General features: G+C 51.2%; 57 non-coding genes across 57 annotated transcripts; 39 read left to right on the top strand and 18 right to left on the bottom strand.

The window, feature by feature from the left end:
- Positions 1–85: 85 nt before the first annotated feature.
- On the top strand, positions 86–158 carry Trnav-aac. Its single transcript has one exon. It is a non-coding gene; the product is annotated as a tRNA-Val (tRNA).
- Positions 159–352: 194 nt separating this feature from the next.
- Trnap-agg lies at positions 353–424 on the bottom strand. Its single transcript has one exon. It is a non-coding gene; the product is annotated as a tRNA-Pro (tRNA).
- Positions 425–826: 402 nt separating this feature from the next.
- On the top strand, positions 827–898 carry Trnav-cac. Its single transcript has one exon. It is a non-coding gene; the product is annotated as a tRNA-Val (tRNA).
- A 158-nt stretch (positions 899–1,056) lies between these two features.
- Trnav-aac lies at positions 1,057–1,129 on the top strand. Its single transcript has one exon. It is a non-coding gene; the product is annotated as a tRNA-Val (tRNA).
- Positions 1,130–1,323: 194 nt separating this feature from the next.
- On the bottom strand, positions 1,324–1,395 carry Trnap-agg. The gene has a single exon. It is a non-coding gene; the product is annotated as a tRNA-Pro (tRNA).
- A 402-nt stretch (positions 1,396–1,797) lies between these two features.
- On the top strand, positions 1,798–1,870 carry Trnav-cac. Its single transcript has one exon. It is a non-coding gene; the product is annotated as a tRNA-Val (tRNA).
- Positions 1,871–2,028: 158 nt separating this feature from the next.
- Positions 2,029–2,101, top strand: Trnav-aac. The gene has a single exon. It is a non-coding gene; the product is annotated as a tRNA-Val (tRNA).
- Positions 2,102–2,295: 194 nt separating this feature from the next.
- Trnap-agg lies at positions 2,296–2,367 on the bottom strand. The gene has a single exon. It is a non-coding gene; the product is annotated as a tRNA-Pro (tRNA).
- A 402-nt stretch (positions 2,368–2,769) lies between these two features.
- Trnav-cac lies at positions 2,770–2,842 on the top strand. Its single transcript has one exon. It is a non-coding gene; the product is annotated as a tRNA-Val (tRNA).
- A 158-nt stretch (positions 2,843–3,000) lies between these two features.
- On the top strand, positions 3,001–3,073 carry Trnav-aac. Its single transcript has one exon. It is a non-coding gene; the product is annotated as a tRNA-Val (tRNA).
- A 194-nt stretch (positions 3,074–3,267) lies between these two features.
- Trnap-agg lies at positions 3,268–3,339 on the bottom strand. The gene has a single exon. It is a non-coding gene; the product is annotated as a tRNA-Pro (tRNA).
- Positions 3,340–3,741: 402 nt separating this feature from the next.
- Trnav-cac lies at positions 3,742–3,814 on the top strand. Its single transcript has one exon. It is a non-coding gene; the product is annotated as a tRNA-Val (tRNA).
- A 158-nt stretch (positions 3,815–3,972) lies between these two features.
- Trnav-aac lies at positions 3,973–4,045 on the top strand. Its single transcript has one exon. It is a non-coding gene; the product is annotated as a tRNA-Val (tRNA).
- A 194-nt stretch (positions 4,046–4,239) lies between these two features.
- Trnap-agg lies at positions 4,240–4,311 on the bottom strand. Its single transcript has one exon. It is a non-coding gene; the product is annotated as a tRNA-Pro (tRNA).
- A 402-nt stretch (positions 4,312–4,713) lies between these two features.
- On the top strand, positions 4,714–4,786 carry Trnav-cac. The gene has a single exon. It is a non-coding gene; the product is annotated as a tRNA-Val (tRNA).
- Positions 4,787–4,944: 158 nt separating this feature from the next.
- Trnav-aac lies at positions 4,945–5,017 on the top strand. Its single transcript has one exon. It is a non-coding gene; the product is annotated as a tRNA-Val (tRNA).
- A 194-nt stretch (positions 5,018–5,211) lies between these two features.
- Trnap-agg lies at positions 5,212–5,283 on the bottom strand. Its single transcript has one exon. It is a non-coding gene; the product is annotated as a tRNA-Pro (tRNA).
- A 402-nt stretch (positions 5,284–5,685) lies between these two features.
- Trnav-cac lies at positions 5,686–5,758 on the top strand. Its single transcript has one exon. It is a non-coding gene; the product is annotated as a tRNA-Val (tRNA).
- A 158-nt stretch (positions 5,759–5,916) lies between these two features.
- Trnav-aac lies at positions 5,917–5,989 on the top strand. Its single transcript has one exon. It is a non-coding gene; the product is annotated as a tRNA-Val (tRNA).
- Positions 5,990–6,657: 668 nt separating this feature from the next.
- Positions 6,658–6,730, top strand: Trnav-cac. Its single transcript has one exon. It is a non-coding gene; the product is annotated as a tRNA-Val (tRNA).
- A 158-nt stretch (positions 6,731–6,888) lies between these two features.
- Trnav-aac lies at positions 6,889–6,961 on the top strand. Its single transcript has one exon. It is a non-coding gene; the product is annotated as a tRNA-Val (tRNA).
- A 194-nt stretch (positions 6,962–7,155) lies between these two features.
- Trnap-agg lies at positions 7,156–7,227 on the bottom strand. The gene has a single exon. It is a non-coding gene; the product is annotated as a tRNA-Pro (tRNA).
- Positions 7,228–7,629: 402 nt separating this feature from the next.
- Positions 7,630–7,702, top strand: Trnav-cac. Its single transcript has one exon. It is a non-coding gene; the product is annotated as a tRNA-Val (tRNA).
- A 158-nt stretch (positions 7,703–7,860) lies between these two features.
- On the top strand, positions 7,861–7,933 carry Trnav-aac. Its single transcript has one exon. It is a non-coding gene; the product is annotated as a tRNA-Val (tRNA).
- Positions 7,934–8,127: 194 nt separating this feature from the next.
- Trnap-agg lies at positions 8,128–8,199 on the bottom strand. Its single transcript has one exon. It is a non-coding gene; the product is annotated as a tRNA-Pro (tRNA).
- Positions 8,200–8,601: 402 nt separating this feature from the next.
- Trnav-cac lies at positions 8,602–8,674 on the top strand. The gene has a single exon. It is a non-coding gene; the product is annotated as a tRNA-Val (tRNA).
- Positions 8,675–8,832: 158 nt separating this feature from the next.
- Positions 8,833–8,905, top strand: Trnav-aac. Its single transcript has one exon. It is a non-coding gene; the product is annotated as a tRNA-Val (tRNA).
- Positions 8,906–9,099: 194 nt separating this feature from the next.
- Trnap-agg lies at positions 9,100–9,171 on the bottom strand. The gene has a single exon. It is a non-coding gene; the product is annotated as a tRNA-Pro (tRNA).
- A 402-nt stretch (positions 9,172–9,573) lies between these two features.
- Positions 9,574–9,646, top strand: Trnav-cac. The gene has a single exon. It is a non-coding gene; the product is annotated as a tRNA-Val (tRNA).
- Positions 9,647–9,804: 158 nt separating this feature from the next.
- Trnav-aac lies at positions 9,805–9,877 on the top strand. Its single transcript has one exon. It is a non-coding gene; the product is annotated as a tRNA-Val (tRNA).
- A 194-nt stretch (positions 9,878–10,071) lies between these two features.
- Trnap-agg lies at positions 10,072–10,143 on the bottom strand. The gene has a single exon. It is a non-coding gene; the product is annotated as a tRNA-Pro (tRNA).
- Positions 10,144–10,545: 402 nt separating this feature from the next.
- On the top strand, positions 10,546–10,618 carry Trnav-cac. Its single transcript has one exon. It is a non-coding gene; the product is annotated as a tRNA-Val (tRNA).
- Positions 10,619–10,776: 158 nt separating this feature from the next.
- Trnav-aac lies at positions 10,777–10,849 on the top strand. Its single transcript has one exon. It is a non-coding gene; the product is annotated as a tRNA-Val (tRNA).
- Positions 10,850–11,043: 194 nt separating this feature from the next.
- Trnap-agg lies at positions 11,044–11,115 on the bottom strand. The gene has a single exon. It is a non-coding gene; the product is annotated as a tRNA-Pro (tRNA).
- A 402-nt stretch (positions 11,116–11,517) lies between these two features.
- Trnav-cac lies at positions 11,518–11,590 on the top strand. The gene has a single exon. It is a non-coding gene; the product is annotated as a tRNA-Val (tRNA).
- Positions 11,591–11,748: 158 nt separating this feature from the next.
- Positions 11,749–11,821, top strand: Trnav-aac. Its single transcript has one exon. It is a non-coding gene; the product is annotated as a tRNA-Val (tRNA).
- A 194-nt stretch (positions 11,822–12,015) lies between these two features.
- On the bottom strand, positions 12,016–12,087 carry Trnap-agg. The gene has a single exon. It is a non-coding gene; the product is annotated as a tRNA-Pro (tRNA).
- A 402-nt stretch (positions 12,088–12,489) lies between these two features.
- Positions 12,490–12,562, top strand: Trnav-cac. The gene has a single exon. It is a non-coding gene; the product is annotated as a tRNA-Val (tRNA).
- Positions 12,563–12,720: 158 nt separating this feature from the next.
- On the top strand, positions 12,721–12,793 carry Trnav-aac. Its single transcript has one exon. It is a non-coding gene; the product is annotated as a tRNA-Val (tRNA).
- A 194-nt stretch (positions 12,794–12,987) lies between these two features.
- On the bottom strand, positions 12,988–13,059 carry Trnap-agg. Its single transcript has one exon. It is a non-coding gene; the product is annotated as a tRNA-Pro (tRNA).
- Positions 13,060–13,461: 402 nt separating this feature from the next.
- Trnav-cac lies at positions 13,462–13,534 on the top strand. The gene has a single exon. It is a non-coding gene; the product is annotated as a tRNA-Val (tRNA).
- Positions 13,535–13,692: 158 nt separating this feature from the next.
- Trnav-aac lies at positions 13,693–13,765 on the top strand. Its single transcript has one exon. It is a non-coding gene; the product is annotated as a tRNA-Val (tRNA).
- A 194-nt stretch (positions 13,766–13,959) lies between these two features.
- Trnap-agg lies at positions 13,960–14,031 on the bottom strand. The gene has a single exon. It is a non-coding gene; the product is annotated as a tRNA-Pro (tRNA).
- Positions 14,032–14,433: 402 nt separating this feature from the next.
- Trnav-cac lies at positions 14,434–14,506 on the top strand. The gene has a single exon. It is a non-coding gene; the product is annotated as a tRNA-Val (tRNA).
- A 158-nt stretch (positions 14,507–14,664) lies between these two features.
- Trnav-aac lies at positions 14,665–14,737 on the top strand. Its single transcript has one exon. It is a non-coding gene; the product is annotated as a tRNA-Val (tRNA).
- Positions 14,738–14,931: 194 nt separating this feature from the next.
- Positions 14,932–15,003, bottom strand: Trnap-agg. Its single transcript has one exon. It is a non-coding gene; the product is annotated as a tRNA-Pro (tRNA).
- Positions 15,004–15,405: 402 nt separating this feature from the next.
- Trnav-cac lies at positions 15,406–15,478 on the top strand. The gene has a single exon. It is a non-coding gene; the product is annotated as a tRNA-Val (tRNA).
- A 158-nt stretch (positions 15,479–15,636) lies between these two features.
- On the top strand, positions 15,637–15,709 carry Trnav-aac. The gene has a single exon. It is a non-coding gene; the product is annotated as a tRNA-Val (tRNA).
- Positions 15,710–15,903: 194 nt separating this feature from the next.
- Trnap-agg lies at positions 15,904–15,975 on the bottom strand. The gene has a single exon. It is a non-coding gene; the product is annotated as a tRNA-Pro (tRNA).
- A 402-nt stretch (positions 15,976–16,377) lies between these two features.
- Trnav-cac lies at positions 16,378–16,450 on the top strand. Its single transcript has one exon. It is a non-coding gene; the product is annotated as a tRNA-Val (tRNA).
- A 158-nt stretch (positions 16,451–16,608) lies between these two features.
- Trnav-aac lies at positions 16,609–16,681 on the top strand. The gene has a single exon. It is a non-coding gene; the product is annotated as a tRNA-Val (tRNA).
- Positions 16,682–16,875: 194 nt separating this feature from the next.
- On the bottom strand, positions 16,876–16,947 carry Trnap-agg. The gene has a single exon. It is a non-coding gene; the product is annotated as a tRNA-Pro (tRNA).
- Positions 16,948–17,349: 402 nt separating this feature from the next.
- Trnav-cac lies at positions 17,350–17,422 on the top strand. Its single transcript has one exon. It is a non-coding gene; the product is annotated as a tRNA-Val (tRNA).
- Positions 17,423–17,580: 158 nt separating this feature from the next.
- Positions 17,581–17,653, top strand: Trnav-aac. Its single transcript has one exon. It is a non-coding gene; the product is annotated as a tRNA-Val (tRNA).
- Positions 17,654–17,847: 194 nt separating this feature from the next.
- On the bottom strand, positions 17,848–17,919 carry Trnap-agg. Its single transcript has one exon. It is a non-coding gene; the product is annotated as a tRNA-Pro (tRNA).
- A 402-nt stretch (positions 17,920–18,321) lies between these two features.
- Positions 18,322–18,394, top strand: Trnav-cac. The gene has a single exon. It is a non-coding gene; the product is annotated as a tRNA-Val (tRNA).
- Positions 18,395–18,552: 158 nt separating this feature from the next.
- On the top strand, positions 18,553–18,625 carry Trnav-aac. The gene has a single exon. It is a non-coding gene; the product is annotated as a tRNA-Val (tRNA).
- Positions 18,626–25,078: the final 6,453 nt, after the last annotated feature.

Here is a 25,078-nt window from a genome sequence, read left to right as displayed (position 1 = left end):
TTTGCAAGTACCACATTTATTGAATTTTTGAGTTACGATGGCAACATCAGTACAAGTTGTCTGTGAAGTAAGGTGCACACAAGCAGTTTCCGTGGTGTAGCGGTTATCACGTCTGCCTAACACGCAGAAGGTCCCCGCTTCGATCCCGGGCGGAAACACTTTTTCATCACTTTAAGCAAGACTTACTAACATGCATCTGCTACCATCTGTACCCGAAACCTTCGTAATCGCCTTCACGCGTCGGACCAGAGTGTCAATTGCTCACATCGAATAAGAAATTCATTTGATATTGACGGCGAGCTTTTTGTGCTGACTCAGCCACTGACGTGCGATCAGTTTGCACAAAACGCTAGGGCTCGTCCGGGATTTGAACCCGGGACCTCCTGCACCCTAAGCAGGAATCATACCCCTAGACCAACGAGCCCTGTGACACGGCGAACGCCAATTGTTGCGGTCCCTAGATGTCGTCCAGGGTGCCCTGGAAGTCTCGTGTACGCTGGCGGGATGGGGGCGGCGCGAATTCCCGCAGTCGGCGGCCTTCCTGGGCTATTGGTACCTTCATGTAGAGCTGCCGCTGGGCTCGCACTGCCTGCTGCTGAGAAAGTGATTGCTTTTGCTGGTATGACTTGCAATAACGACTGCGTGAAACGCCGCTATCTCGTTAGGGGTGCTACGGCAGACACCCTCTCGAGCACCCCGAAGACTTCTTGAGCCCTCGGCTGTGATGGGTTCCAGGCTGACAAAAGAACTGTCGTGTGTGCATTCGCGGACTAGAGAAAGGCTGAGGCAAGTTCGAGTGAACAAGGATGGACTCCTCGGGTCCGTCGTTTCCGTAGTTTAGCGGTTATCACGTCTGCTTCACACGCAGAGGTCCCCGGTTCGATCCCGGGCGGGAACAGTATTTTCTTGCCTATGTCGTACTGTCCTCCAATGAGCCACGTCGTGTGTGGATCTGCTGCATGTCCCTTCGTTTTGCAAGTACCACATTTATTGAATTTTTGAGTTACGATGGCAACATCAGTACAAGTTGTCTGTGAAGTAAGGTGCACACAAGCAGTTTCCGTGGTGTAGCGGTTATCACGTCTGCCTAACACGCAGAAGGTCCCCGCTTCGATCCCGGGCGGAAACACTTTTTCATCACTTTAAGCAAGACTTACTAACATGCATCTGCTACCATCTGTACCCGAAACCTTCGTAATCGCCTTCACGCGTCGGACCAGAGTGTCAATTGCTCACATCGAATAAGAAATTCATTTGATATTGACGGCGAGCTTTTTGCGCTGACTCAGCCACTGACGTGCGATCAGTTTGCACAAAACGCTAGGGCTCGTCCGGGATTTGAACCCGGGACCTCCTGCACCCTAAGCAGGAATCATACCCCTAGACCAACGAGCCCTGTGACACGGCGAATGCCAATTGTTGCAGTCCCTAGATGTCGTCCAGGGTGCCCTGGAAGTCTCGTGTACGCTGGCGGGATGGGGGCGGCGCGAATTCCCGCAGTCGGCGGCCTTCCTGGGCTATTGGCACCTTCATGTAGAGCTGCCGCTGGGCTCGCACTGCCTGCTGCTGAGAAAGTGATTGCTTTTGCTGGTATGACTTGCAATAACGACTGCGTGAAACGCCGCTATCTCGTTAGGGGTGCTACGGCAGACACCCTCTCGAGCACCCCGAAGACTTCTTGAGCCCTCGGCTGTGATGGGTTCCAGGCTGACAAAAGAACTGTCGTGTGTGCATTCGCGGACTAGAGAAAGGCTGAGGCAAGTTCGAGTGAACAAGGATGGACTCCTCGGGTCCGTCGTTTCCGTAGTTTAGCGGTTATCACGTCTGCTTCACACGCAGAAGGTCCCCGGTTCGATCCCGGGCGGGAACAGTATTTTCTTGCCTATGTCGTATTGTCCTCCAATGAGCCACGTCGTGTGTGGATCTGCTGCATGTCCCTTCGTTTTGCAAGTACCACATTTATTGAATTTTTGAGTTACGATGGCAACATCAGTACAAGTTGTCTGTGAAGTAAGGTGCACACAAGCAGTTTCCGTGGTGTAGCGGTTATCACGTCTGCCTAACACGCAGAAGGTCCCCGCTTCGATCCCGGGCGGAAACACTTTTTCATCACTTTAAGCAAGACTTACTAACATGCATCTGCTACCATCTGTACCCGAAACCTTCGTAATCGCCTTCACGCGTCGGACCAGAGTGTCAATTGCTCACATCGAATAAGAAATTCATTTGATATTGACGGCGAGCTTTTTGCGCTGACTCAGCCACTGACGTGCGATCAGTTTGCACAAAACGCTAGGGCTCGTCCGGGATTTGAACCCGGGACCTCCTGCACCCTAAGCAGGAATCATACCCCTAGACCAACGAGCCCTGTGACACGGCGAATGCCAATTGTTGCAGTCCCTAGATGTCGTCCAGGGTGCCCTGGAAGTCTCGTGTACGCTGGCGGGATGGGGGCGGCGCGAATTCCCGCAGTCGGCGGCCTTCCTGGGCTATTGGCACCTTCATGTAGAGCTGCCGCTGGGCTCGCACTGCCTGCTGCTGAGAAAGTGATTGCTTTTGCTGGTATGACTTGCAATAACGACTGCGTGAAACGCCGCTATCTCGTTAGGGGTGCTACGGCAGACACCCTCTCGAGCACCCCGAAGACTTCTTGAGCCCTCGGCTGTGATGGGTTCCAGGCTGACAAAAGAACTGTCGTGTGTGCATTCGCGGACTAGAGAAAGGCTGAGGCAAGTTCGAGTGAACAAGGATGGCCTCCTCGGGTCCGTCGTTTCCGTAGTGTAGCGGTTATCACGTCTGCTTCACACGCAGAAGGTCCCCGGTTCGATCCCGGGCGGGAACAGTATTTTCTTGCCTATGTCGTATTGTCCTCCAATGAGCCACGTCGTGTGTGGATCTGCTGCATGTCCCTTCGTTTTGCAAGTACCACATTTATTGAATTTTTGAGTTACGATGGCAACATCAGTACAAGTTGTCTGTGAAGTAAGGTGCACACAAGCAGTTTCCGTGGTGTAGCGGTTATCACGTCTGCCTAACACGCAGAAGGTCCCCGCTTCGATCCCGGGCGGAAACACTTTTTCATCACTTTAAGCAAGACTTACTAACATGCATCTGCTACCATCTGTACCCGAAACCTTCGTAATCGCCTTCACGCGTCGGACCAGAGTGTCAATTGCTCACATCGAATAAGAAATTCATTTGATATTGACGGCGAGCTTTTTGCGCTGACTCAGCCACTGACGTGCGATCAGTTTGCACAAAACGCTAGGGCTCGTCCGGGATTTGAACCCGGGACCTCCTGCACCCTAAGCAGGAATCATACCCCTAGACCAACGAGCCCTGTGACACGGTGAATGCCAATTGTTGCAGTCCCTAGATGTCGTCCAGGGTGCCCTGGAAGTCTCGTGTACGCTGGCGGGATGGGGGCGGCGCGAATTCCCGCAGTCGGCGGCCTTCCTGGGCTATTGGTACCTTCATGTAGAGCTGCCGCTGGGCTCGCACTGCCTGCTGCTGAGAAAGTGATTGCTTTTGCTGGTATGACTTGCAATAACGACTGCGTGAGACGCCGCTATCTCGTTAGGGGTGCTACGGCAGACACCCTCTCGAGCACCCCGAAGACTTCTTGAGCCCTCGGCTGTGATGGGTTCCAGGCTGACAAAAGAACTGTCGTGTGTGCATTCGCGGACTAGAGAAAGGCTGAGGCAAGTTCGAGTGAACAAGGATGGACTCCTCGGGTCCGTCGTTTCCGTAGTTTAGCGGTTATAACGTCTGCTTCACACGCAGAAGGTCCCCGGTTCGATCCCGGGCGGGAACAGTATTTTCTTGCCTATGTCGTATTGTCCTCCAATGAGCCACGTCGTGTGTGGATCTGCTGCATGTCCCTTCGTTTTGCAAGTACCACATTTATTGAATTTTTGAGTTACGATGGCAACATCAGTACAAGTTGTCTGTGAAGTAAGGTGCACACAAGCAGTTTCCGTGGTGTAGCGGTTATCACGTCTGCCTAACACGCAGAAGGTCCCCGCTTCGATCCCGGGCGGAAACACTTTTTCATCACTTTAAGCAAGACTTACTAACATGCATCTGCTACCATCTGTACCCGAAACCTTCGTAATCGCCTTCACGCGTCGGACCAGAGTGTCAATTGCTCACACCGAATAAGAAATTCATTTGATATTGACGGCGAGCTTTTTGCGCTGACTCAGCCACTGACGTGCGATCAGTTTGCACAAAACGCTAGGGCTCGTCCGGGATTTGAACCCGGGACCTCCTGCACCCTAAGCAGGAATCATACCCCTAGACCAACGAGCCCTGTGACACGGCGAATGCCAATTGTTGCAGTCCCTAGATGTCGTCCAGGGTGCCCTGGAAGTCTCGTGTACGCTGGCGGGATGGGGGCGGCGCGAATTCCCGCAGTCGGCGGCCTTCCTGGGCTATTGGCACCTTCATGTAGAGCTGCCGCTGGGCTCGCACTGCCTGCTGCTGAGAAAGTGATTGCTTTTGCTGGTATGACTTGCAATAACGACTGCGTGAAACGCCGCTATCTCGTTAGGGGTGCTACGGCAGACACCCTCTCGAGCACCCCGAAGACTTCTTGAGCCCTCGGCTGTGATGGGTTCCAGGCTGACAAAAGAACTGTCGTGTGTGCATTCGCGGACTAGAGAAAGGCTGAGGCAAGTTCGAGTGAACAAGGATGGACTCCTCGGGTCCGTCGTTTCCGTAGTTTAGCGGTTATCACGTCTGCTTCACACGCAGAAGGTCCCCGGTTCGATCCCGGGCGGGAACAGTATTTTCTTGCCTATGTCGTATTGTCCTCCAATGAGCCACGTCGTGTGTGGATCTGCTGCATGTCCCTTCGTTTTGCAAGTACCACATTTATTGAATTTTTGAGTTACGATGAGAACATCACTACAAGTTGTCTGTGAAGTAAGGTGCACACAAGCAGTTTCCGTGGTGTAGCGGTTATCACGTCTGCCTAACACGCAGAAGGTCCCCGCTTCGATCCCGGGCGGAAACACTTTTTCATCACTTTAAGCAAGACTTACTAACATGCATCTGCTACCATCTGTACCCGAAACCTTCGTAATCGCCTTCACGCGTCGGACCAGAGTGTCAATTGCTCACATCGAATAAGAAATTCATTTGATATTGACGGCGAGCTTTTTGCGCTGACTCAGCCACTGACGTGCGATCAGTTTGCACAAAACGCTAGGGCTCGTCCGGGATTTGAACCCGGGACCTCCTGCACCCTAAGCAGCAATCATACCCCTAGACCAACGAGCCCTGTGACACGGCGAATGCCAATTGTTGCAGTCCCTAGATGTCGTCCAGGGTGCCCTGGAAGTCTCGTGTACGCTGGCGGGATGGGGGCGGCGCGAATTCCCGCAGTCGGCGGCCTTCCTGGGCTATTGGCACCTTCATGTAGAGCTGCCGCTGGGCTCGCACTGCCTGCTGCTGAGAAAGTGATTGCTTTTGCTGGTATGACTTGCAATAACGACTGCGTGAAACGCCGCTATCTCGTTAGGGGTGCTACGGCAGACACCCTCTCGAGCACCCCGAAGACTTCTTGAGCCCTCGGCTGTGATGGGTTCCAGGCTGACAAAAGAACTGTCGTGTGTGCATTCGCGGACTAGAGAAAGGCTGAGGCAAGTTCGAGTGAACAAGGATGGACTCCTCGGGTCCGTCGTTTCCGTAGTTAAGCGGTTATCACGTCTGCTTCACAAGCAGAAGGTCCCCGGTTCGATCCCGGGCGGGAACAGTATTTTCTTGCCTATGTCGTATTGTCCTCCAATGAGCCACGTCGTGTGTGGATCTGCTGCATGTCCCTTCGTTTTGCAAGTACCACATTTATTGAATTTTTGAGTTACGATGGCAACATCAGTACAAGTTGTCTGTGAAGTAAGGTGCACACAAGCAGTTTCCGTGGTGTAGCGGTTATCACGTCTGCCTAACACGCAGAAGGTCCCCGCTTCGATCCCGGGCGGAAACACTTTTTCATCACTTTAAGCAAGACTTACTAACATGCATCTGCTACCATCTGTACCCGAAACCTTCGTAATCGCCTTCACGCGTCGGACCAGAGTGTCAATTGCTCACATCGAATAAGAAATTCATTTGATATTGACGGCGAGCTTTTTGCGCTGACTCAGCCACTGACGTGCGATCAGTTTGCACAAAACGCTAGGGCTCGTCCGGGATTTGAACCTGGGACCTCCTGCACCCTAAGCAGCAATCATACCCCTAGACCAACGAGCCCTGTGACACGGCGAATGCCAATTATTGCAGTCCCTAGATGTCGTCCAGGGTGCCCTGGAAGTCTCGTGTACGCTGGCGGGATGGGGGCGGCGCGAATTCCCGCAGTCGGCGGCCTTCCTGGGCTATTGGTACCTTCATGTAGAGCTGCCGCTGGGCTCGCACTGCCTGCTGCTGAGAAAGTGATTGCTTTTGCTGGTATGACTTGCAATAACGACTGCGTGAAACGCCGCTATCTCGTTAGGGGTGCTACGGCAGACACCCTCTCGAGCACCCCGAAGACTTCTTGAGCCCTCGGCTGTGATGGGTTCCAGGCTGACAAAAGAACTGTCGTGTGTGCATTCGCGGACTAGAGAAAGGCTGAGGCAAGTTCGAGTGAACAAGGATGGACTCCTCGGGTCCGTCGTTTCCGTAGTTTAGCGGTTATCACGTCTGCTTCACACGCAGAAGGTCCCCGGTTCGATCCCGGGCGGGAACAGTATTTTCTTGCCTATGTCGTATTGTCCTCCAATGAGCCACGTCGTGTGTGGATCTGCTGCATGTCCCTTCGTTTTGCAAGTACCACATTTATTGAATTTTTGAGTTACGATGGCAACATCAGTACAAGTTGTCTGTGAAGTAAGGTGCACACAAGCAGTTTCCGTGGTGTAGCGGTTATCACGTCTGCCTAACACGCAGAAGGTCCCCGCTTCGATCCCGGGCGGAAACACTTTTTCATCACTTTAAGCAAGACTTACTAACATGCATCTGCTACCATCTGTACCCGAAACCTTCGTAATCGCCTTCACGCGTCGGACCAGAGTGTCAATTGCTCACATCGAATAAGAAATTCATTTGATATTGACGGCGAGCTTTTTGCGCTGACTCAGCCACTGACGTGCGATCAGTTTGCACAAAACGCTAGGGCTCGTCCGGGATTTGAACCCGGGACCTCCTGCACCCTAAGCAGGAATCATACCCCTAGACCAACGAGCCCTGTGACACGGCGAATGCCAATTGTTGCAGTCCCTAGATGTCGTCCAGGGTGCCCTGGAAGTCTCGTGTACGCTGGCGGGATGGGGGCGGCGCGAATTCCCGCAGTCGGCGGCCTTCCTGGGCTATTGGTACCTTCATGTAGAGCTGCCGCTGGGCTCGCACTGCCTGCTGCTGAGAAAGTGATTGCTTTTGCTGGTATGACTTGCAATAACGACTGCGTGAAACGCCGCTATCTCGTTAGGGGTGCTACGGCAGACACCCTCTCGAGCACCCCGAAGACTTCTTGAGCCCTCGGCTGTGATGGGTTCCAGGCTGACAAAAGAACTGTCGTGTGTGCATTCGCGGACTAGAGAAAGGCTGAGGCAAGTTCGAGTGAACAAGGATGGACTCCTCGGGTCCGTCGTTTCCGTAGTTTAGCGGTTATCACGTCTGCTTCACACGCAGAAGGTCCCCGGTTCGATCCCGGGCGGGAACAGTATTTTCTTGCCTATGTCGTATTGTCCTCCAATGAGCCACGTCGTGTGTGGATCTGCTGCATGTCCCTTCGTTTTGCAAGTACCACATTTATTGAATTTTTGAGTTACGATGGCAACATCAGTACAAGTTGTCTGTGAAGTAAGGTGCACACAAGCAGTTTCCGTGGTGTAGCGGTTATCACGTCTGCCTAACACGCAGAAGGTCCCCGCTTCGATCCCGGGCGGAAACACTTTTTCATCACTTTAAGCAAGACTTACTAACATGCATCTGCTACCATCTGTACCCGAAACCTTCGTAATCGCCTTCACGCGTCGGACCAGAGTGTCAATTGCTCACATCGAATAAGAAATTCATTTGATATTGACGGCGAGCTTTTTGCGCTGACTCAGCCACTGACGTGCGATCAGTTTGCACAAAACGCTAGGGCTCGTCCGGGATTTGAACCCGGGACCTCCTGCACCCTAAGCAGGAATCATACCCCTAGACCAACGAGCCCTGTGACACGGCGAATGCCAATTGTTGCAGTCCCTAGATGTCGTCCAGGGTGCCCTGGAAGTCTCGTGTACGCTGGCGGGATGGGGGCGGCGCGAATTCCCGCAGTCGGCGGCCTTCCTGGGCTATTGGTACCTTCATGTAGAGCTGCCGCTGGGCTCGCACTGCCTGCTGCTGAGAAAGTGATTGCTTTTGCTGGTATGACTTGCAATAACGACTGCGTGAAACGCCGCTATCTCGTTAGGGGTGCTACGGCAGACACCCTCTCGAGCACCCCGAAGACTTCTTGAGCCCTCGGCTGTGATGGGTTCCAGGCTGACAAAAGAACTGTCGTGTGTGCATTCGCGGACTAGAGAAAGGCTGAGGCAAGTTCGAGTGAACAAGGATGGACTCCTCGGGTCCGTCGTTTCCGTAGTTTAGCGGTTATCACGTCTGCTTCACACGCAGAAGGTCCCCGGTTCGATCCCGGGCGGGAACAGTATTTTCTTGCCTATGTCGTATTGTCCTCCAATGAGCCACGTCGTGTGTGGATCTGCTGCATGTCCCTTCGTTTTGCAAGTACCACATTTATTGAATTTTTGAGTTACGATGGCAACATCAGTACAAGTTGTCTGTGAAGTAAGGTGCACACAAGCAGTTTCCGTGGTGTAGCGGTTATCACGTCTGCCTAACACGCAGAAGGTCCCCGCTTCGATCCCGGGCGGAAACACTTTTTCATCACTTTAAGCAAGACTTACTAACATGCATCTGCTACCATCTGTACCCGAAACCTTCGTAATCGCCTTCACGCGTCGGACCAGAGTGTCAATTGCTCACATCGAATAAGAAATTCATTTGATATTGACGGCGAGCTTTTTGCGCTGACTCAGCCACTGACGTGCGATCAGTTTGCACAAAACGCTAGGGCTCGTCCGGGATTTGAACCCGGGACCTCCTGCACCCTAAGCAGGAATCATACCCCTAGACCAACGAGCCCTGTGACACGGCGAATGCCAATTGTTGCAGTCCCTAGATGTCGTCCAGGGTGCCCTGGAAGTCTCGTGTACGCTGGCGGGATGGGGGCGGCGCGAATTCCCGCAGTCGGCGGCCTTCCTGGGCTATTGGTACCTTCATGTAGAGCTGCCGCTGGGCTCGCACTGCCTGCTGCTGAGAAAGTGATTGCTTTTGCTGGTATGACTTGCAATAACGACTGCGTGAAACGCCGCTATCTCGTTAGGGGTGCTACGGCAGACACCCTCTCGAGCAGCCCGAAGACTTCTTGAGCCCTCGGCTGTGATGGGTTCCAGGCTGACAAAAGAACTGTCGTGTGTGCATTCGCGGACTAGAGAAAGGCTGAGGCAAGTTCGAGTGAACAAGGATGGACTCCTCGGGTCCGTCGTTTCCGTAGTTTAGCGGTTATCACGTCTGCTTCACACGCAGAAGGTCCCCGGTTCGATCCCGGGCGGGAACAGTATTTTCTTGCCTATGTCGTATTGTCCTCCAATGAGCCACGTCGTGTGTGGATCTGCTGCATGTCCCTTCGTTTTGCAAGTACCACATTTATTGAATTTTTGAGTTACGATGGCAACATCAGTACAAGTTGTCTGTGAAGTAAGGTGCACACAAGCAGTTTCCGTGGTGTAGCGGTTATCACGTCTGCCTAACACGCAGAAGGTCCCCGCTTCGATCCCGGGCGGAAACACTTTTTCATCACTTTAAGCAAGACTTACTAACATGCATCTGCTACCATCTGTACCCGAAACCTTCGTAATCGCCTTCACGCGTCGGACCAGAGTGTCAATTGCTCACATCGAATAAGAAATTCATTTGATATTGACGGCGAGCTTTTTGCGCTGACTCAGCCACTGACGTGCGATCAGTTTGCACAAAACGCTAGGGCTCGTCCGGGATTTGAACCCGGGACCTCCTGCACCCTAAGCAGGAATCATACCCCTAGACCAACGAGCCCTGTGACACGGCGAATATCAATTGTTGCAGTCCCTAGATGTCGTCCAGGGTGCCCTGGAAGTCTCGTGTACGCTGGCGGGATGGGGGCGGCGCGAATTCCCGCAGTCGGCGGCCTTCCTGGGCTATTGGTACCTTCATGTAGAGCTGCCGCTGGGCTCGCACTGCCTGCTGCTGAGAAAGTGATTGCTTTTGCTGGTATGACTTGCAATAACGACTGCGTGAAACGCCGCTATCTCGTTAGGGGTGCTACGGCAGACACCCTCTCGAGCAGCCCGAAGACTTCTTGAGCCCTCGGCTGTGATGGGTTCCAGGCTGACAAAAGAACTGTCGTGTGTGCATTCGCGGACTAGAGAAAGGCTGAGGCAAGTTCGAGTGAACAAGGATGGACTCCTCGGGTCCGTCGTTTCCGTAGTTTAGCGGTTATCACGTCTGCTTCACACGCAGAAGGTCCCCGGTTCGATCCCGGGCGGGAACAGTATTTTCTTGCCTATGTCGTATTGTCCTCCAATGAGCCACGTCGTGTGTGGATCTGCTGCATGTCCCTTCGTTTTGCAAGTACCACATTTATTGAATTTTTGAGTTACGATGGCAACATCAGTACAAGTTGTCTGTGAAGTAAGGTGCACACAAGCAGTTTCCGTGGTGTAGCGGTTATCACGTCTGCCTAACACGCAGAAGGTCCCCGCTTCGATCCCGGGCGGAAACACTTTTTCATCACTTTAAGCAAGACTTACTAACATGCATCTGCTACCATCTGTACCCGAAACCTTCGTAATCGCCTTCACGCGTCGGACCAGAGTGTCAATTGCTCACATCGAATAAGAAATTCATTTGATATTGACGGCGAGCTTTTTGCGCTGACTCAGCCACTGACGTGCGATCAGTTTGCACAAAACGCTAGGGCTCGTCCGGGATTTGAACCCGGGACCTCCTGCACCCTAAGCAGCAATCATACCCCTAGACCAACGAGCCCTGTGACACGGCGAATGCCAATTGTTGCAGTCCCTAGATGTCGTCCAGGGTGCCCTGGAAGTCTCGTGTACGCTGGCGGGATGGGGGCGGCGCGAATTCCCGCAGTCGGCGGCCTTCCTGGGCTATTGGTACCTTCATGTAGAGCTGCCGCTGGGCTCGCACTGCCTGCTGCTGAGAAAGTGATTGCTTTTGCTGGTATGACTTGCAATAACGACTGCGTGAAACGCCGCTATCTCGTTAGGGGTGCTACGGCAGACACCCTCTCGAGCACCCCGAAGACTTCTTGAGCCCTCGGCTGTGATGGGTTCCAGGCTGACAAAAGAACTGTCGTGTGTGCATTCGCGGACTAGAGAAAGGCTGAGGCAAGTTCGAGTGAACAAGGATGGACTCCTCGGGTCCGTCGTTTCCGTAGTTTAGCGGTTATCACGTCTGCTTCACACGCAGAAGGTCCCCGGTTCGATCCCGGGCGGGAACAGTATTTTCTTGCCTATGTCGTATTGTCCTCCAATGAGCCACGTCGTGTGTGGATCTGCTGCATGTCCCTTCGTTTTGCAAGTACCACATTTATTGAATTTTTGAGTTACGATGGCAACATCAGTACAAGTTGTCTGTGAAGTAAGGTGCACACAAGCAGTTTCCGTGGTGTAGCGGTTATCACGTCTGCCTAACACGCAGAAGGTCCCCGCTTCGATCCCGGGCGGAAACACTTTTTCATCACTTTAAGCAAGACTTACTAACATGCATCTGCTACCATCTGTACCCGAAACCTTCGTAATCGCCTTCACGCGTCGGACCAGAGTGTCAATTGCTCACATCGAATAAGAAATTCATTTGATATTGACGGCGAGCTTTTTGCGCTGACTCAGCCACTGACGTGCGATCAGTTTGCACAAAACGCTAGGGCTCGTCCGGGATTTGAACCCGGGACCTCCTGCACCCTAAGCAGCAATCATACCCCTAGACCAACGAGCCCTGTGACACGGCGAATGCCAATTGTTGCAGTCCCTAGATGTCGTCCAGGGTGCCCTGGAAGTCTCGTGTACGCTGGCGGGATGGGGGCGGCGCGAATTCCCGCAGTCGGCGGCCTTCCTGGGCTATTGGTACCTTCATGTAGAGCTGCCGCTGGGCTCGCACTGCCTGCTGCTGAGAAAGTGATTGCTTTTGCTGGTATGACTTGCAATAACGACTGCGTGAAACGCCGCTATCTCGTTAGGGGTGCTACGGCAGACACCCTCTCGAGCACCCCGAAGACTTCTTGAGCCCTCGGCTGTGATGGGTTCCAGGCTGACAAAAGAACTGTCGTGTGTGCATTCGCGGACTAGAGAAAGGCTGAGGCAAGTTCGAGTGAACAAGGATGGACTCCTCGGGTCCGTCGTTTCCGTAGTTTAGCGGTTATCACGTCTGCTTCACACGCAGAAGGTCCCCGGTTCGATCCCGGGCGGGAACAGTATTTTCTTGCCTATGTCGTATTGTCCTCCAATGAGCCACGTCGTGTGTGGATCTGCTGCATGTCCCTTCGTTTTGCAAGTACCACATTTATTGAATTTTTGAGTTACGATGGCAACATCAGTACAAGTTGTCTGTGAAGTAAGGTGCACACAAGCAGTTTCCGTGGTGTAGCGGTTATCACGTCTGCCTAACACGCAGAAGGTCCCCGCTTCGATCCCGGGCGGAAACACTTTTTCATCACTTTAAGCAAGACTTACTAACATGCATCTGCTACCATCTGTACCCGAAACCTTCGTAATCGCCTTCACGCGTCGGACCAGAGTGTCAATTGCTCACATCGAATAAGAAATTCATTTGATATTGACGGCGAGCTTTTCGCGCTGACTCAGCCACTGACGTGCGATCAGTTTGCACAAAACGCTAGGGCTCGTCCGGGATTTGAACCCGGGACCTCCTGCACCCTAAGCAGGAATCATACCCCTAGACCAACGAGCCCTGTGACACGGCGAATGCCAATTATTGCAGTCCCTAGATGTCGTCCAGGGTGCCCTGGAAGTCTCGTGTACGCTGGCGGGATGGGGGCGGCGCGAATTCCCGCAGTCGGCGGCCTTCCTGGGCTATTGGTACCTTCATGTAGAGCTGCCGCTGGGCTCGCACTGCCTGCTGCTGAGAAAGTGATTGCTTTTGCTGGTATGACTTGCAATAACGACTGCGTGAAACGCCGCTATCTCGTTAGGGGTGCTACGGCAGACACCCTCTCGAGCACCCCGAAGACTTCTTGAGCCCTCGGCTGTGATGGGTTCCAGGCTGACAAAAGAACTGTCGTGTGTGCATTCGCGGACTAGAGAAAGGCTGAGGCAAGTTCGAGTGAACAAGGATGGACTCCTCGGGTCCGTCGTTTCCGTAGTTTAGCGGTTATCACGTCTGCTTCACACGCAGAAGGTCCCCGGTTCGATCCCGGGCGGGAACAGTATTTTCTTGCCTATGTCGTATTGTCCTCCAATGAGCCACGTCGTGTGTGGATCTGCTGCATGTCCCTTCGTTTTGCAAGTACCACATTTATTGAATTTTTGAGTTACGATGGCAACATCAGTACAAGTTGTCTGTGAAGTAAGGTGCACACAAGCAGTTTCCGTGGTGTAGCGGTTATCACGTCTGCCTAACACGCAGAAGGTCCCCGCTTCGATCCCGGGCGGAAACACTTTTTCATCACTTTAAGCAAGACTTACTAACATGCATCTGCTACCATCTGTACCCGAAACCTTCGTAATCGCCTTCACGCGTCGGACCAGAGTGTCAATTGCTCACATCGAATAAGAAATTCATTTGATATTGACGGCGAGCTTTTTGCGCTGACTCAGCCACTGACGTGCGATCAGTTTGCACAAAACGCTAGGGCTCGTCCGGGATTTGAACCCGGGACCTCCTGCACCCTAAGCAGCAATCATACCCCTAGACCAACGAGCCCTGTGACACGGCGAATGCCAATTGTTGCAGTCCCTAGATGTCGTCCAGGGTGCCCTGGAAGTCTCGTGTACGCTGGCGGGATGGGGGCGGCGCGAATTCCCGCAGTCGGCGGCCTTCCTGGGCTATTGGTACCTTCATGTAGAGCTGCCGCTGGGCTCGCACTGCCTGCTGCTGAGAAAGTGATTGCTTTTGCTGGTATGACTTGCAATAACGACTGCGTGAAACGCCGCTATCTCGTTAGGGGTGCTACGGCAGACACCCTCTCGAGCACCCCGAAGACTTCTTGAGCCCTCGGCTGTGATGGGTTCCAGGCTGACAAAAGAACTGTCGTGTGTGCATTCGCGGACTAGAGAAAGGCTGAGGCAAGTTCGAGTGAACAAGGATGGACTCCTCGGGTCCGTCGTTTCCGTAGTTTAGCGGTTATCACGCCTGCTTCACACGCAGAAGGTCCCCGGTTCGATCCCGGGCGGGAACAGTATTTTCTTGCCTATGTCGTATTGTCCTCCAATGAGCCACGTCGTGTGTGGATCTGCTGCATGTCCCTTCGTTTTGCAAGTACCACATTTATTGAATTTTTGAGTTACGATGGCAACATCAGTACAAGTTGTCTGTGAAGTAAGGTGCACACAAGCAGTTTCCGTGGTGTAGCGGTTATCACGTCTGCCTAACACGCAGAAGGTCCCCGGTTCGATCCCGGGCGGAAACACTTTTTCATCACTTTAAGCAAGACTTACTAACATGCATCTGCTACCATCTGTACCCGAAACCTTCGTAATCGCCTTCACGCGTCGGACCAGAGAGTCAATTGCTCACATCGAATAAGAAATTCATTTGATATTGACGGCGAGCTTTTTGCGCTGACTCAGCCACTGACGTGCGATCAGTTTGCACAAAACGCTAGGGCTCGTCCGGGATTTGAACCCGGGACCTCCTGCACCCTAAGCAGGAATCATACCCCTAGACCAACGAGCCCTGTGACACGGCGAATGCCAATTGTTGCAGTCCCTAGATGTCGTCCAGGGTGCCCTGGAAGTCTCGTGTACGCTGGCGGGATGGGGGCGGCGCGAATTCCCGCAGTCGGCGGCCTTCCTGGGCTATTGGTACCTTCATGTAGAGCTGCCGCTGGGCTCGCACTGCCTGCTGCTGAGAAAGTGATTGCTTTTGCTGGTATGACTTGCAATAACGACTGCGTGAAACGCCGCTATCTCGTTAGGGGTGCTACGGCAGACACCCTCTCGAGCACCCCGAAGACTTCTTGAGCCCTCGGCTGTGATGGGTTCCAGGCTGACAAAAGAACTGTCGTGTGTGCATTCGCGGACTAGAGAAAGGCTGAGGCAAGTTCGAGTGAACAAGGATGGACTCCTCGGGTCCGTCGTTTCCGTAGTTTAGCGGTTATCACGTCTGCTTCACACGCAGAAGGTCCCCGGTTCGATCCCGGGCGGGAACAGTATTTTCTTGCCTATGTCGTATTGTCCTCCAATGAGCCACGTCGTGTGTGGATCTGCTGCATGTCCCTTCGTTTTGCAAGTACCACATTTATTGAATTTTTGAGTTACGATGGCAACATCAGTACAAGTTGTCTGTGAAGTAAGGTGCACACAAGCAGTTTCCGTGGTGTAGCGGTTATCACGTCTGCCTAACACGCAGAAGGTCCCCGCTTCGATCCCGGGCGGAAACACTTTTTCATCACTTTAAGCAAGACTTACTAACATGCATCTGCTACCATCTGTACCCGAAACCTTCGTAATCGCCTTCACGCGTCGGACCAGAGTGTCAATTGCTCACATCGAATAAGAAATTCATTTGATATTGACGGCGAGCTTTTTGCGCTGACTCAGCCACTGACGTGCGATCAGTTTGCACAAAACGCTAGGGCTCGTCCGGGATTTGAACCCGGGACCTCCTGCACCCTAAGCAGGAATCATACCCCTAGACCAACGAGCCCTGTGACACGGCGAATGCCAATTGTTGCAGTCCCTAGATGTCGTCCAGGGTGCCCTGGAAGTCTCGTGTACGCTGGCGGGATGGGGGCGGCGCGAATTCCCGCAGTCGGCGGCCTTCCTGGGCTATTGGTACCTTCATGTAGAGCTGCCGCTGGGCTCGCACTGCCTGCTGCTGAGAAAGTGATTGCTTTTGCTGGTATGACTTGCAATAACGACTGCGTGAAACGCCGCTATCTCGTTAGGGGTGCTACGGCAGACACCCTCTCGAGCACCCCGAAGACTTCTTGAGCCCTTGGCTGTGATGGGTTCCAGGCTGACAAAAGAACTGTCGTGTGTGCATTCGCGGACTTGAGAAAGGCTGAGGCAAGTTCGAGTGAACAAGGATGGACTCCTCGGGTCCGTCGTTTCCGTAGTGTAGCGGTTATCACGTCTGCTTCACACGCAGAAGGTCCCCGGTTCGATCCCGGGCGGCAACAGTATTTTCCTGCCTATGTCGTATTGTCCTCCAATGAGCCACGTCGTGTGTGGATCTGCTGCATGTCCCTTCGTTTTGCAAGTACCGCATTTATTGAATTTTTGAGTTACGATGGCAACATCAGTACAAGTTGTCTGTGAAGTAAGGTGCACACAAGCAGTTTCCGTGGTGTAGCGGTTATCACGTCTGCCTAACACGCAGAAGGTCCCCGCTTCGATCCCGGGCGGAAACACTTTTTCATCACTTTAAGCAAGACTTACTAACATGCATCTGCTACCATCTGTACCCGAAACCTTCGTAATCGCCTTCACGCGTCGGACCAGAGTGTCAATTGCTCACATCGAATAAGAAATTCATTTGATATTGACGGCGAGCTTTTTGCGCTGACTCAGCCACTGACGTGCGATCAGTTTGCACAAAACGCTAGGGCTCGTCCGGGATTTGAACCCGGGACCTCCTGCACCCTAAGCAGGAATCATACCCCTAGACCAACGAGCCCTGTGACACGGCGAATGCCAATTGTTGCAGTCCCTAGATGTCGTCCAGGGTGCCCTGGAAGTCTCGTGTACGCTGGCGGGATGGGGGCGGCGCGAATTCCCGCAGTCGGCGGCCTTCCTGGGCTATTGGTACCTTCATGTAGAGCTGCCGCTGGGCTCGCACTGCCTGCTGCTGAGAAAGTGATTGCTTTTGCTGGTATGACTTGCAATAACGACTGCGTGAAACGCCGCTATCTCGTTAGGGGTGCTACGGCAGACACCCTCTCGAGCACCCCGAAGACTTCTTGAGCCCTTGGCTGTGATGGGTTCCAGGCTGACAAAAGAACTGTCGTGTGTGCATTCGCGGACTTGAGAAAGGCTGAGGCAAGTTCGAGTGAACAAGGATGGACTCCTCGGGTCCGTCGTTTCCGTAGTGTAGCGGTTATCACGTCTGCTTCACACGCAGAAGGTCCCCGGTTCGATCCCGGGCGGCAACAGTATTTTCCTGCCTATGTCGTATTGTCCTCCAATGAGCCACGTCGTGTGTGGATCTGCTGCATGTCCCTTCGTTTTGCAAGTACCGCATTTATTGAATTTTTGAGTTACGATGGCAACATCAGTACAAGTTGTCTGTGAAGTAAGGTGCACACAAGCAGTTTCCGTGGTGTAGCGGTTATCACGTCTGCCTAACACGCAGAAGGTCCCCGCTTCGATCCCGGGCGGAAACAGTTTTTCATCACTTTAAGCAAGACTTACTAACATGCATCTGCTACCATCTGTACCCGAAACCTTCGTAATCGCCTTCACGCGTCGGACCAGAGTGTCAATTGCTCACATCGAATAAGAAATTCATTTGATATTGACGGCGAGCTTTTTGCGCTGACTCAGCCACTGACGTGCGATCAGTTTGCACAAAACGCTAGGGCTCGTCCGGGATTTGAACCCGGGACCTCCTGCACCCTAAGCAGAAATCATACCCCTAGACCAACGAGCCCTGTGACACGGCGAATGCCAATTGTTGCAGTCCCTAGATGTCGTCCAGGGTGCCCTGGAAGTCTCGTGTACGCTGGCGGGATGGGGGCGGCGCGAATTCCCGCAGTCGGCGGCCTTCCTGGGCTATTGGTACCTTCATGTAGAGCTGCCGCTGGGCTCGCACTGCCTGCTGCTGAGAAAGTGATTGCTTTTGCTGGTATGACTTGCAATAACGACTGCGTGAAACGCCGCTATCTCGTTAGGGGTGCTACGGCAGACACCCTCTCGAGCACCCCGAAGACTTCTTGAGCCCTTGGCTGTGATGGGTTCCAGGCTGACAAAAGAACTGTCGTGTGTGCATTCGCGGACTTGAGAAAGGCTGAGGCAAGTTCGAGTGAACAAGGATGGACTCCTCGGGTCCGTCGTTTCCGTAGTGTAGCGGTTATCACGTCTGCTTCACACGCAGAAGGTCCCCGGTTCGATCCCGGGCGGCAACAGTATTTTCCTGCCTATGTCGTATTGTCCTCCAATGAGCCACGTCGTGTGTGGATCTGCTGCATGTCCCTTCGTTTTGCAAGTACCGCATTTATTGAATTTTTGAGTTACGATGGCAACATCAGTACAAGTTGTCTGTGAAGTAAGGTGCACACAAGCAGTTTCCGTGGTGTAGCGGTTATCACGTCTGCCTAACACGCAGAAGGTCCCCGCTTCGATCCCGGGCGGAAACACTTTTTCATCACTTTAAGCAAGACTTACTAACATGCATCTGCTACCATCTGTACCCGAAACCTTCGTAATCGCCTTCACGCGTCGGACCAGAGTGTCAATTGCTCACATCGAATAAGAAATTCATTTGATATTGACGGCGAGCTTTTTGCGCTGACTCAGCCACTGACGTGCGATCAGTTTGCACAAAACGCTAGGGCTCGTCCGGGATTTGAACCCGGGACCTCCTGCACCCTAAGCAGGAATCATACCCCTTTTTTTTTTTTTTTTTTTTTTTTTTTCGCGTGCAGAGCACATTGGATTAGCAGTCCAACGCCTTAACCACTCGGCCACCTTTTTTTTTTTTTTTTTTTTTTTTTTTTTTTTTTTTTTCGTCGCGAAAACTCAGTATTCTTAAAACGGAAATTTTCGTCTTGTTGTGAATGGCGTCACTGGTTTGCACCCGCATTCGCCCACGCATGTCACATGTGTGCGAAAATGTTTGCTCCTCTGTACGCAAAATCGCACGCAGCCGGTAGGATACGAACCTACGCTCCCAGAGGGAATCTGATTTCGAGTCAGACGCCTTAACCACTTTTTTTTTTTTTTTTTAAATAAAATAGGTTTAAAACATAGGGAGGTTCTGACCGAGTGGGCATGCTCTGGAGCCTCTTTGCTCCTGAGATTAGAAAAACAGTCCTCTGGGCCGGATTTGAACCAGCGACCTATGGATAACTGCGAATCCTCCACTACAGTCCACCGCTCTACCAACTTTTTTTTTTTTTTTTTTTTTTAAACTGGTGCCTTAAACCAGCGCCTTAGACCGCTTTTTTTTTTTTTTTTTGAAGTATGTCCCAGTGCAGCTCGGTGGAGGCGCGTTGGGCAGGGGTCGAAACCCGAGGCCTGGCCATGACGTCTCCTCCTCCCTGCACTGAAGCACAGTGGCACCAATACGTAGTAATTGTTCTTGGTTCGGAGTCTCATGATACTGATATGTGGACACGGGGCTTATTTATGCGTTGTCTATCTAAACAGGTAAAAGCTTGGCAGGAAGGCAAAATAACTAAGAGCTAGCGTGAATGTCTCCCCTATCATGAAGTGAGATCAGTATCCCCCTATACCGGTGCCATTAATGCAACTGGCGCAGGAGCGAGCACTAGAAGTGGAAACTTAACCTATCCCCTGCTTTTCGAAAACAATACTGAGCATGTTCGCAAAGTCCCTCTTAAGATGTGGGAAAGATTGTTGCGTCCAGTACTCATGAAGCATGTAACCAGTAAACGAAATAAAATCGGAAATACCATCACCATCAACCACTGCAAAAATGTAACGGCCAAGAAGCCACATAATGGTGTTGTTCTTTGTCCGGGGATAAAAAACCGTGTCCGGCCAGCAGAGAATATCAGTTGTAAAAGCTGATTCCGAGCTTCTGGTGAGTAACGCCAATTGTCGGCGCAGCCAGTACCACATGCGAAGACGGTCAGCGCAGGTAAATCGATGTGGGAGTGTATCAATACAACCACACTTTTGACAAAGCGGAGTGACACTTAAACCTATACGATGAAGTCGTTCGTTCGTAGGAATCAGCTGATTAACTACCTTATACCATAGGGAGGCAACAGTTGCGGAATGAACGGGTAAGCTGATATTCGTCCATATGTTACGCCAATGAAAACGGGGATATTGTAAAACAATCGGGATGGAAGAAGAAGACCTGTGCCATTTGTCAAGCAGTGTTCGCGTAGTAAAAACAGGACTACGTTGTAAGTGGAGATCCAGATAACTAATCTCAATGTAGAAGTCCCGAACATGCCGTAGCTTCGCATTTAGAGGCCCTACGTTAATAGGCGGTGACAAGCTCGCAGGACGAACGACATGGAATAATCGCGAAGTAACAGTCGGGGACTCAGAAAATAAAAGATGGAGGGTGCGCTTAACATAAAGGGCAGCAGCCTTGACACGGACATCGGTGAACGACAAGCCGCCCTCAAGACGCGGCTTCGTAAGAACATCACGACGTAATTTAAAAATGTGCCCCCGCCAAATATATCTGTGAATAAGCTGGACCATTTTTGCACCCTGCATTCTGGGAAGCGGAAACAACTGAGCAACATAATATACTTTACATAAAACATAAGTGTCTAATACATGCTTTTTTTGCAGTATCGGTATCGAACGCCATGAGTGTTCGAATAAAACACCTTGAAGCTTGGAAATGGCCACTTGCCAATTTTTCGCAGCCATACGAAGAGGACACCGTTCAAGATAGATACCTAAATGTGTATGATGTTCAACAGCCGTAACCCACGGAACAACCACATGTTCGAAGCCCCGCAAATTCAAGAGTTTGCTTTTACGGGGGTTGATACGAGAACCTGAGGCCGCAGAAAATTTATCTAGTTCCATTTTCAACGGCGGCACTTCTGCGGTGGAACGAAGCAAAACAACCAAATCATCAGCATAAGCTGTTGCTGTCAGGGTAACCCCAGAGATCGTAAGACCACGAAGTGTCGAGTTGAGACGTGTGAGGAGTGGTTGAAGGGAGAGAGCATAAAGGGTCATGGATAAAGGGCTACCTTGCGGGACGCCACGTTTAATATCAATGACCTTCGTCAGCTGTCCATTAATGTCAATCTTAGCAGAAATGCCAGTCGTCATATTCTTAAGAACCAGCAGCGCCTTTTCATTAAAACCGAGGCGGCGCAGCAGAAGCTCTAAAAACGAATGGGACACACGATCAAAAGCCTTACTAAAATCAACAAATAAAAGCGCACAGGAAATATTGGTGACAGCGACAATCGACACAATATCACGATACCCCGCCAGAGGCGTCAAGATGGAGCGCCCTGGAAAGCAGCTTTGACAAGGAGTTATCACAGGTGTAAGCAAGAGGGATAGACGTGCATTAACAGCCCTAGCAGCCGTCTTATAATCAAAATTTAAAAGGGTTAAAGGACGAAAGTCACTAGCTGTCTTCAAACCAGCAGATTTCGGTATCAGGACAACCGTACCTCTCTTGAAATCGGCTGGAATTGTGCCACCATTCAAAATTTCATTTACTATATCCGTAAAAACAGGCCCTATAATAGTCCAAAAGCGAACAAAAAACTCCTTAGGAAGGCCATCCGGACCAGGAGATTTGTGAGATGGTGAACAAGCAATGAAAGCTGAAATTTCGTCTGCAGTAAAAGGAGCTAAAAATTCCATATTATGGTCCTCTGTTAAAACTGATGGGATAGCAGTTAAAATCTCGTCAACATCAAGCGGATCAGAATCAGCCACAGCATATAAGGTCTCATAGTAGCAGGTAAGTTCATGGGTTATTTGATTCTGTAAGGTAAGCCGGCGACCATCAGCTGCCATAAGGCCGTCAATCAATACACGTCGACGGTTCTTGTGGTGACGAAACAGATGGTACATGGAAGTCATTTCATGTGCTAAGGTGGACGGCGGTTTAGATTTAATCTTCAATCCTTCCATCTGAAGCCGTTTAATACTAAGGAGCTTGGCTTTAATTTTCCGAACCTCAGAAAGGTGGGCACATGTCATTCGAGAAGTATCATAAAGTTCGCGAAGCACCGAATAATAATACTCAAAAGTCAGTTTCAGATCTCGCGCTCTGTGATAACTGTAGGACATTAAAGTGCGACGTAGTTTTGGCTTCGCACAGTGGATCCACCAGTGAAGCTTAGACGGATAGTATCGCAGAGAACGTAAACACATGTCCCACGCCGTCTGTATTAGAGGTTCGATGTCAGGGTCATCGAGCAAGGAGACATTTAATTTCCACAGCGGCCGATAAAGTTTAAGAGGCTGACGCTCCAAATTAATGATAACCGCAAGGGCACAATGATCCGTAAAACTGGCTGGAATAACATCTACATTTAAAACAGAAACACTAAGGGGATCAGAAATATACAATCGGTCCAGTCGACTACTTGACGTGGCAGTAAAAAATGTAAATTTTACTAAAGTGGGGTGTTTAACCTCCCACGCATCGCGTAGTCGTAGTTGACGTACAAGAGAATGTAGCTCGAAACAATAATTAAAATGAGGGGATTGGTCCTTAGCTTGTAATACACAATTAAAATCACCCCCCAATATCAAAGTCGCAGGATTTTTGCGTAAAAGATAAATCAGATCCTCTTTATAAAAACGAGACCTTTCCTGCCGTTTGCTGGAACCAGAGGGGGCGTAAATATTAACCAAGGTGGTGTCAAATAACCGACAACCAATACCCCTTCCCGAGTCTAAGAGCTCAATTTCGGTAACGGGGATACCGTCACGAATTAGTAAGGCAGTACCTGTGGAAAACTCAGGCGCAAAATTTATAATAGTGCGAAAGCCAGGAACAAACAGGTGTGCAACGGAGACTTCCTGCAGGAAAACAACATCAGCTGCAGAGTCATAAATGAACTGCTGCAGAGACGCTAACTTCAGAGCAGATTGAATGCTATTTATATTTAAGGTAATAAACGTGTACGCCTGCAACATCAACCAAAAAAGGGAAAATGAACCCTAATTACACCACATTAGAAGCAACTACATCCAGATCATCAACATCAGACATGGCAGAGGGTGATTGCCCGGAATCAACGGAATCAGAGTCATCCTTTGCATGCTTGTGTTTTTTCCGCACCGCGTGAAGATTGGGGGGCACTTTCACCCGACGGCGTATCTGATGCACACCAGATTCAAGAGCAGGTGGAGTGGGGGGTTCGAGATCAGGCACGTCAACCAAGGCATCCGAAGGATTATCAGGGCGAGAGGAATCAGAAGAAGGAGCAAGCAAGGGGAAAACTGTATCAGGAACATCGGCACCGGCATCAGAAGGTGTAGGTATTGGAAGTGTAGGAGGTGGAGAGATAGGTTTGGAATCCGCTGAAGCGGAGCGCGCAGTTCTAGAAGCGATTTTCCGACAAACAGCTGTCTGCACCGAAGTGTCGTCAACATGTTGTGATGCCTGTGTCGGGTGGGATGTCAACACCACCTCGACCGAACGTTGGGGCTCTTGCGCCGACAGCGTGGCAGCAGGTTTGACGTCATCAGGCAAAGCAGGAGACACAGTGGGAACAGAATCCAAAACAATCATGGGAGATTCCGGAATTCTCTCGTCAGATTCGCAAACCGGCTGCGAAACAGCAGCTTCGTCATCAGTGCTACCGGTATCACTAGCACGACGGCGTTTGTTATTGGAAACAGACGGGATCGGTGTAGAAGCAGCCGATACATCTGGGCGAGTGGGTAACGGGGGAAAACCTGCATCAGAGGAAGGTGTCAGTTGTTGTGAAGAATCTACTGCAGGAGGCTGACACGAGACAGTGGAGGAAGCTGCTGGCACAAGATCGGCAACCGTTAATTTGCGGCGTTGTGCTAGCCCATTTTTAAGCACAAACACCCGCTTAGGGCAATTAGCACGAACATGACCATTTTCATTACATAGAAAACACGTACCAACTTGCCCCTCATAAGTAAGATGAACACGATAACCACATACAACCAGATGGGACGGTATATTCGACTTAATATGCATTTCAACCGATCTGATACCATTATAACATTGCAGCTTATGTTGTGCAGACCAACGTTCATCTCGAATTGACCGAACGGTACCATAACCAAGCAAAGCTTCCTTGAGATAACTGTTTTCAACTTCAGGGGGTAAATTATAAACCCGAACTGTGGTATACGTAATTTCCGCATTTGAAACAGTAACACTGCTAACAGAACCATCTCTATGACGGAACGACACTTGCTCACCATGTTTAAGTAAAATCTTATCTAGCAAAACCGGGTTCAACAATTTCACAAAAAAGCAGTAAAGTTCTGTGTCAAAATAAGCCGTATGTACCTGGTCCGATGTAATGCCAATCGTATCCACAATCCATTCGTGAATTTCCAACGAAGTTGGTTGAACATTCCTGGTGGCCTTGTTAAACTGAAAACTGAGAGTACACTTCCACGAAAACAACCGGGAAGCCATAACACTTAATTAATTCGGCAAAAGCCGCTATACAACACAAGACACAACACAAACACTAAGGCGACGAAACAACGAAGAAAAGAAGACAAAGAAACGTCACACACAGAAAGTAAATAGTCACAACCCGAAGGAAACGGCGGATCGAATACACAGCACGTCCGATCGCAGTCGCGTCTCAAGCGGAACTCATGGGATCGAACCGGGGACCTTCTGCGTGTGAAGCAGAGGTGATAACCGCTACACTACGGAAACGACGGACCCGGGGAGTCCATCCTTGTTCACTCGAACTTGCCTCAGACTTTCTCTCGTTCGCGAATGCACACACGACAGTTCTTTTGTCAGCCTGGAACCCATCACAGCCGAGGGCTCAAGAAGTCTTCGGGGTGCTCGAGAGGGTGTCTGCCGTAGCACCCCTAACGAGATAGCGGCGTTTCGCGCAGTCGTTATTGCAAGTCATATCAGCAAAAGCAATCACTTTCTCAACAGCAGGCAG

Source organism: Schistocerca americana, unplaced genomic scaffold (assembly GCF_021461395.2).
Source record: "Schistocerca americana isolate TAMUIC-IGC-003095 unplaced genomic scaffold, iqSchAmer2.1 HiC_scaffold_139, whole genome shotgun sequence".
NCBI lineage: Eukaryota > Metazoa > Arthropoda > Insecta > Orthoptera > Acrididae > Schistocerca > Schistocerca americana.
Note: the sequence above shows the minus strand (reverse complement) of the source record. Positions and strands in the feature narration are given on the sequence as shown.